Source organism: Rousettus aegyptiacus, unplaced genomic scaffold (assembly GCF_014176215.1).
Source record: "Rousettus aegyptiacus isolate mRouAeg1 unplaced genomic scaffold, mRouAeg1.p scaffold_m13_p_9, whole genome shotgun sequence".
Taxonomy (NCBI): Eukaryota; Metazoa; Chordata; class Mammalia; order Chiroptera; family Pteropodidae; genus Rousettus; species Rousettus aegyptiacus.
This window is the reverse complement of record NW_023416312.1, coordinates 59,772,118-59,781,315: the sequence shown is the minus strand read 5'-3', so window position 1 is coordinate 59,781,315 and position 9,198 is coordinate 59,772,118. Positions and strand designations below refer to the sequence as shown.

General features: G+C 36.2%; 1 pseudogene; it reads left to right on the top strand.

Moving 5' to 3' along the window:
* The first annotated feature begins 3,182 nt into the window (after nt 1-3,182).
* Nucleotides 3,183-4,172, top strand: LOC118607796 (annotated as a pseudogene).
* The last annotated feature ends 5,026 nt before the right edge of the window (nt 4,173-9,198 follow it).

Sequence of the window (9,198 nt, the reverse complement as noted above, 5' to 3'; positions counted from 1 at the left end):
AGCATTCTTATAACCAGTGTTTTGAATTTTTCGTCTGGTAGATTGTTGAGTTCTTTTTCTCGAGCTTTGTTTTGTTCTTTCATGTAGGACATGTTTGTCTCTCCATTTTGGCTGCTTCCCTGTGTTTGTTTCTATGTATTAGGTAGAGCTTCTAAGTCTCCCGGTCTTAGTAGAGTGGCTTTATATAGTAGGTGTCTTGTGGGGCCCAGTGGCACAGTCTTCCCTGGTTATATGAGCAAGGTGCTCAGGGGTATTCCTTGTGTGAGTTATGTGTGCCCTCCTTATGTAATTGAGCCTTGGTTGCTATTTGCATTTTGATGGGAGGGATTGGCCCTTGGGCTGATCTTCTGTGGGACTGGCCTGTGAGGAGCCGACCCTATGGAACAGGATTCAGTTCAGCAGGGCTTTGGTGCCTGCCGAGTCTGCTCTTCAGGTGTGTCCTCCTCAGATGCAGCCCTGGATGGTACTCCAGCTCTGTGGCCAGTAGAAACAGGCCACTGGGTGTGCCTGCCCAAGGGCTTCCTGGGAGGAGCCCAGGTATAGGCCAAGTTCAGCCACAGCCTTTGCACTTTCTGGGACCACCTGGTAAGAGTCACTAAGCAATCTGCTGATGGCTCCCACCCCTGTTAGGCTTAGAGGTACCTCAAGAGGCCAAGCCAGAAACCCTGCCACTAGTACGGGGCTTGGTGCTGCTCAGCAAGAGGTACAGGACATACTGAGGCCAGATGCTGCTTTTTTGGGTTTTGTGAACCTTTGAGAGATTTTAGGAAAGTCTGCAGCAGGAGCTGAGACAGGTCATTTGTATAGAATGTACCACTGGAGGCAGCTCGGGTGGCTCCACAAGTTGGAAGAGATGGAGTCTCAGGGAATCACCTGGGTGAAACGACCTGTGTTATCCAGGTTGATGGAGACTCAGGTATGGCAGCCACCTATGTCGGAACACTGGGAGAGGGGAGGACTCAACCAAGGAGTGATGAATACTGGTAGCACGTCTGTCCAGGAGAAAGCTGCCCCTCCAGCCCTCACCCTAAAGCCTGACAACTCAGTGTCTCCCCATATATCCCTGGTGCCCCTTGAGCAGCTGCCCTACTGCTGGAGCTTAGAGTGAAGGAGTCCTTCAGTGAGTAAGGCTGGGCACAGGCCTTTTAAGAGGAAGGTCTCCGCTTCCCACAGGCCTCCATCTCACTCAGCCAGTTTCCGCTGGTTTTCAGAGCCAGAGATTGTGGGGACTTCTCCTCCTGGCACTGGACCCCTGTGCTGGGGAGCCCATTGTGGAGCCAGGACCCCTCTCCTCACAGGGAGAGGGGGTTCTGCAGCCAAGATAACCCTCCTGATTCTCCACCACCACACACTGTTGTGGGACTGGCTGTTTCATATCTCTGCCCCTCCTACCAGTGTTGTCTTATGTATGTCCCCAGTGGTAGGACTTCTGTTCAGCCAGACCTCAGGCGACTCCCACTTATGGTTGTTCTTCTGTAGTTTCACTGTAATTTTAGTGTGGTCATGAGAGGAAGCATGCACAGCACCCAGCTTCTGTGCCATCTTGGCTGGTCTCCACCATGCTGTCTTGATTACTGCAACTTTATAGAAGGCTCAGAGTCAGGAATTGTCAGTCCTCTGATATTGTTCTTTTTAAAATTTGTCTTAACTGCTACAGATCCTGCACATTTTCTAACAAGCTTTAGAATAAACTTGTTGATTTTCACACAAAAAAGTCAGCTGGAATTATACTTGGAATTATACTAAATATGCAGATCAATCTGGGGAGAATTGTCACTGTGATGAGATTGTGTCTTCTGATATGTGAACATGGTATACTTTGTCATTTTTTTTAGGTCTTCTATAATTACTCTCAGCAATATATCATAGTTTTCATGTATTGCATAAAATTTATCACAAATTACTTCATGCTTTTGATGCCATTGAAAATGGTATTTAATTTTTTTTATTTTCTAATTATTTCTAGTATATAAGATGTATACTTGATTTTTTTTGCATAATTACCTTTTATCCTGAGACCATACTAAATTCACTTATTAGATCTAATAACTTTTTTAATTGAAAAAATTTAGACATTTATATAGTTTATAAAACAATCCCCCTAATTGCTCCTTCTCTCCTCTAGTTTTCTACCTAGCCTTTACATTAATGCTAACTGCATTCCATATGTCGTGCTTCCCATCCCTGTGACCACCTATCGACTAATAATTTGTACTTCTTTAATCTTTCACCCCATTCTCTCAGCCCCAAAAAACTCCCCTCCCTTCTGTCCGTCACCAAATTGTCCACTATATTTTTATAGATTCTTAGGGCATTCTATGATATTCCTGCAAATAAAGACAGCTATACAAATTCTTTTTCCATCTTTTTCCTCTTTCCTTGCCTTATTGCACTTACTCAGATTTCCAGTACACCGTTGACTTAGCACTGATGAGAGTAGACATCCTTGTATGGTTTCCTATTATAGGAGGAAACCATTCAGTCTTTCATTATTAAGTATGATGTCAGCTATAGTTTTTTTCATAGATGCCTTATTTCAGGCTATGAATTTCCTTTCTATTTATAGTTTCCTGAGAGATTTTTATCATAAATATGTATTATCTTTAATCAAATGCCCTTTCTGTATCTGTTGAGATGGTCATAATTATTCTCCTTTACTATGTTAATTTGTTGAATTATATTGACTTTTGAATACTTAACAACCTGCATTCCTGGGATAAACCTCACTTGGTAATTATGTATAGCTGGATTCAATTTCCCAAATATTTAAAAAGGATTTTTACATTTATGTTCATGAGGTATATTGGTCTTAGTTTTCTTGTAATGTTTTTGTTTTAGTTTCAGGGTAATTCTGGCCTCATTATATAGAGAGGAGAGTGCTTCCTCTACTTTTTGAAAGGGTTTGGTTAAAATTGGTGTTATTTTACCTTAACTGTTTGATAGAATTCACTAGTGAAGACATCTGGGCCTAGCGTTTTCTTGAAAGGTTTTTAATAACAAATTAAGTTTCTTTTAGAGGTATAGGCAGTGGCATGCATGCTGGAACTTGCTTATACTAGCTAATAAGAGCTGATTGTTATCATCTCTTAACAAATCTTCATTCAGTGATGTCACGTTGATAGCTTTAAAACTGGTCATGGTTTATTTATACCACATAAATTAGATATGTTAATGAATCAGGACCTTTATTTTCTTCTCGAGACCTAGTGGTTAAATACCACTCTTCTGTTCAGGTTCTTTTATTTATTTTTTGAATAATTTGTGTCTTTCAAGGAATTTAACAGTTTTATCTATGTTACTGGGTTTATTGGCATAAAGGTAATCATAATTTTCCTATACTATCCTTTAAATGTTTGGAAGATCTGTAATGATGGCCATTTTTCTTGTTTCTTTTTTCACTTTTAACAGTTTTACTGTAATATCATTCACATACAATATAATTTACCAATTGAAAGTGTATAATTCAGTGGTTTTTAGTAAATTCACAGACGTATGCAAACACAGTCAATATTAGAACATTTTCATCACCTCCAAAAGAAAGCCCAGGCATAGATTAGTGTGGTCTTTGTCATCTTCCACCATGGTATACCATAGCCAGAGCCAAAAAGTGCAGAAGGCGATGGTATAGCCCATCAACTTCATCTTCTTCATATACCTGCAAAATAGATCTCGGATTCCAGTGTGGCTTTATGAGCAAGTGAACGAACATGCAGATAGAGGGCTGTATCATTGGTTTTGATGAGCATATGAACCTCATATTAGATGATGCAGAAGAGATTCATTCTAAAATTAAGTCAAGAAAACAACTAGGCTGGACCAGGCCAAAAGGAGATAATGTTACTCCGTTCCAAAATGTCTCCAACTAGAAATAACTAATAAAGTGAGAAATCATTGAGAAGGCAATATGGTTTGTGTTTTTTAGGTATCTTTTATTTGGAGTATAGTTCTTAACTGTTTAATCATATTATTTTGATTACCCTTATTGGTATTACCAGTTGACACTAACTACTGTAATAATATTTTTATTTTAAAAAGAAAGGCCCTACTCTAGCTATTACCTCTCATCCCTACACCTTCCCCAAACCTTAGTAACCACTAATCTACTTCCTATGTCTATGGATTTGCCTTTTCTAGGACTTTTGTATAAATGGAATCATGTAATATGTGTTTTTTGTGACTTCTTTCATTTTATAAGATGTTTCCAAGGTCTATCAATGTTGTATCATGTATTAGTACTTTTTAAAAATTTTTTATAGCCAAATAATACCCCATTCCACATTTTTTTACCCATTCATCAGTTGATGGACATTTGGATTGTTTTTATCTTTTGGCTATTATAAATAACGCTGCTATAAACACTCACAGCGATTCTGATAAGGATTACATTAATCCGTAATCAGTTTGGGGATTATTGTCATTTTAACAATTTTAATCTACCATTCCATAAACATTAGTTAATTTCCATTTTTAGATCTTTTTTAAAGGATTTTTTTTTTCAGTTTTTAATGCACAGTTCTTGTACTTCTTTTGTTAAATTTACTCTTAAGTATTTTATTCTTTTTGGTGTTATTGTAAATGAAATTGCTTTCTTAATTTCATTCTTGGATTGTTCATTGCAAGTATATGGAAATACAATCAATTTTGGTATATTGAAATTTTGTTCTAATAGTTTTCTTAGTGGATTCCTTAGGATTTCATGTCACCTGTGAATAGAGATAGTTTTTCTTCTACCTTTGTCAGTCTGGATGCCTTTTATTTATTTTTCTTGCCTAACTTCCATGGCTAGAACCTCTAGCACAATGTTGAGTAGAAGCAGAAAGATCAGTCATCCTTGTCTTGTTCCTGATCTTAAGAGGAAAACTTCCAGCTTTTCACCATTAAGTTGTTAGCTGTGCATTTTTCATAGATGACCTTTGTCAAGTTGAAGAAGTACTTTTCTGTTTCTAGTTGTTTTGTGTTTTTATCATGAAAAAGTATTATATTTTTTAAAATGCTTTTCCTGCACCTTTTGAGATTGTCATGTGTTTTTTTGTTTTTTATTCTATTGACATGGTGTTTTACATCGATTGATTTTTGGATGTTAAACTAATCTCACATTTCTGGAATAAATCCCACTTGGTCATGGTGTATAATTTTTTTTATATATATAGGTTGCTGGATTCCATTTTTGGGGTTTTTTTTTTGGTGTGGATTTTTGCATCCATATTTACATAAGGTATTAGTCTATAGTTTTGTTTTCTTTTTCTTTTTTTTTTCCCCGTGTGATGTGTTCGTATGGTTTTGGTAACAGGCTAATATTGGCCTTATAGAATGAGTAAGGAAGTATTCTCTCTTCTATGTTTTGGAAAAGTTTGTGAAGAACTGATATTCTTTACATGTTTGGTAGAATTCATCAGTGAAGCTATCTGGACCTCGACTTTTTTTTCTTGGTAGCTTTTGTTTATTAATTAATTCTCTTATTATAGGTATATTCATATTTGCTTTTCTTCTGGAGTCAGTTTGGAAGTTTGTGTCCTTCTAGGAATTTGTCCCTTTCATCTAACTTATCGAATGTATTGGCATACAGTTATTCGTAGTATTTTTTCATAATCCTTTTATTTCTGTAAAGTCAGTAATAATGTCCTCTCATTTCTAGTAATTTTGAGTTTTCTTCCCCCCCTCCCCTGGGTAATCAATCTATAGGTTTGTAAATTTTGTTGATATTTACAGAGAAGCAGCTTTTTATTTTTGATGTTCTCTCTCTCTCTCTCTCTCTCTCTCTCTAATTTGGTTTCATTAGTTTCTCTCTAGCCTTTATTACTCTCTTCCTTCTGTTTTGCTTTAGGTTGGTCTATTTTTCAGGGTTTAATGGTGAAAGTTTAGGTTATCCTTCTTTTTTAACATAAACATTACAACAATAATGTCCCTCTAAGCATTTCTTTAGCTTCATCCCATAAATTTCAGTATATTGTGTCTTCATTTTCGTTCATCTCAATATGTTTTCTAATTTCCCTTTTGATTCTTCTTTGATCTATTGGTCATTTAAGAATGTGTTGTTTAATTTCCACATATTTGTGATTTCCAAATTTCTTTTTGTTTTCGTTCTATTCTTACAGTCCATGTTCATAGAAAACCTACTTAGTATTATTTATATTCTTTAAAATTTATTGTGGTTTGTTTTATTTGCCTAGCATATAGTCTCTTTGGAGTATATTCCATGTGCACTTGAAAATAATGTATATCTTGTTGTTGGGTGGAATATTCTATAGAATATTCTATGTCTATTAGGTCTATTGGTTTATAGTATTGTTCAAGTCTTCCATTTCTTGTTGATCTTCTGCCTGGTTTTTCTATCCATGTTAAAAGTTGAACGTCTTTAACTATTATTGTTGAATTGTCTATTTCTCACTTTATTTTTGTCATTTTTTCTTCATTTTGATGCCCTCTTATTAGGTACATACATGTTTATAACTGTTATCTTCCTGATGGATCAATTCTTTTATGAAACGTCTCTCATAAGCTCTACTAACATTTTTTGTTTTAAAGTCTAATTTTTCTGCTATTACTATAGCCACTCCAGCTTTACCGCGGTTTGTTGTTTGTATGATATATCTTTTTTTATCATTTTTGCTTTCAATCTGTATATATCTTCGAATTTAAAATGTGTCTCCTATAGGTAGCATATCATTAGATTTTGTTTTTTTATATCCAGTCTGAAAACTCTGCCTTAGTTTAATTCATTCACACTTTATGTTATTACTGTTATAGTTGGATTTACATCTGCCATTTTACTTTGTTTTCTGTGTCTCATATCTCTTTGCCTCCTCTATTCCTCTCTTGCATTAAGCTAATATTTTCTAATGATGCATTTTAATTTCATTAATGTATTTTGTTATATTTTTTAGTTATATCCTTAGTGTTTGTGCTAGTGCTGACTAAATACATATTAACTTATTGGAATCAGCTTCAGATTTATACTAACTTATACTAACTTAATTCTAGTGAGGTACATAAATATTACTCCTATATAGCTTTATTCTCTTCTCCACCTTTTTTAAATAATTTCTCGTTATATATGTATATATTACACCTATATATCTTACAAACCCAGCAATACAGTTATAATTATTACTTTATGTAACTTAATATATTTTAAAACGCAGAAGAAAGGGTAGTGGGTTATACGTCCATAGCATTTGTTATAATAACATTCTTACATATTTCTGTATCTCTTCACTTGGTTCCTCTGGATTCAAGTCACCATTGGGAGTCATTTCCTTGGCCATTATAGCACTTAATAGTGTTCCACAGTTCTCTGAGGCTCGGTACATTTTTCATCAGCCCTTTTTTTCTCTCTGTTTTTTAGATTGCTTAATCTTTATCAGTCTACCTTCAAAGTTCACACAGTCTTCTAGTTCAAATCTACTGTTGAATTTTTTATTTCAGTTACTATACTTCTCAACTCCTGAATTTCCATTTGTTCTTTTAAAAATAATTTCTCTTATTGATCTCTGTATTTGATTTCACATTTTCATTCATATCTACCTTTACTTCTTTAATCATGATTTCCTTTAGTTCTGTGATTACATTTGTAGTGGCTACTTTGAAGTCTTTGTTAAATCTGACATCTGGTTCACTCACAGGTAGTTTTTGTTGCATGCCTTTTTTTTATTGGAAACTGGACATTTTAGATAATGTATTGCAGCAACTCTAAGTACTGGTTCCCCTCTCTCCTTCTGGGGCTTGTTATTGTTATGTTCATGTTTATTTTTTAGTGACTAGATGGATTATTTTAGATAATTTAGGTCATTTAGATAATCTAGCTAATCTCTAACCAATAATATCTGTGCCCACAACATAGTGTGAAACCTCTTATTTTGCTTCTCAGTGGGCACAACTTTCGATGTGCCCACAGTCACCCTTGGAAGACAGTGGTTTTGCCAGGGCTCTCTTTGTCTATTTCCCTGAGCACACACAGCTTTTTAAACTCACTAATTGCCTGCTGATTGCATTATTGTTTTCAATAATGCCCCTGAGGTATAATTTGTTCAAGGGACTGAGATTAGTTCTGCTTCCAGGTTTCCTCCTAGCTCGCTCTCTCTCCCAGGTTTTCTTGGGTAAATGAACAGAACTAGGATTCATATCTCCAATGAATCTATCATTGTCCTCTCAATTGCTTTTCACAATGTGTGGTGTTAGCTGACACCACTTCTAACACCAAAGGTATTGTGTTTTTCAACACCAACCTGAGTATCCTACAATTCAATTCAGTTCTGATACTAACTCATCATAATTAATGCAGACGCCACAGGTTAAGGGCTGAGTCTTACAAGAATGCCCTGATTTCAGACACCAGCCACAAATGGGATGCCCAGACTACTCACACTTTTGCCTAGCCAACTGCAAATTTGGGGGTTCCATGACACTCCTAGTAATTTTGATAATTTACAAGACTAAGTCACAGGACTCAAGAAAGTGTTTTAATTACTAGTACTGTTTTTTTTTAGGGTCATAAGTAAAGTTTCTTAGAAAAGGGATAATGCTCCACAGACAGAGATGGTTCTCCTCTCAAGCAGAGAGTGGGAGGCACCAGTACGGTTTATTTTAAAGGATACAACTCAGGGAACAACTAAATGGAGAGAAGCATGAGGCCAGGTATTGGGAAGAGAGAGAGTGGTGCAGGGTTTCATCACATAGCCATGCTTGATTAAGTCATTGGTCATTGGTGATTGAACTCACATCTTCATCCCTTCTTCCCTACACAGAGGTAGGAGGGGTTGAGACTGAAAAGTTGCAACTGTCTAATCATTCGTTTGGTCCTTTCTGAAGCTAGGAAACTCCACCACGAGTCACCTCATTAGCATAACTCAGATATGGCCAAAGAGGTTCATTATGAATAAGCAAAAGACACTCCTGCAATTTAGGAACCCCAAGGTTGTGGGAGCTCTGTGCCAGGAACTGGAGACAAAGACCAAACCTATGTTTTATTATACCATACACCATAACCTCCACTGTTTTCAAGAGCAGCTGATCTTCTCCACATTCTGTATATATAAATCATTTCCTTTAGGAAGAGATTGAGAGCTCTGTTTTATAGCCTGCCTCTCTCCCCAGGTAAAATATCTGAGCCATGGCTCTAGAGTTTACACTATTTATTTTATATCCATCACAGTGTACCTTCTAGTAATATTATATGATTCCATGTTAATGGAAGAACTT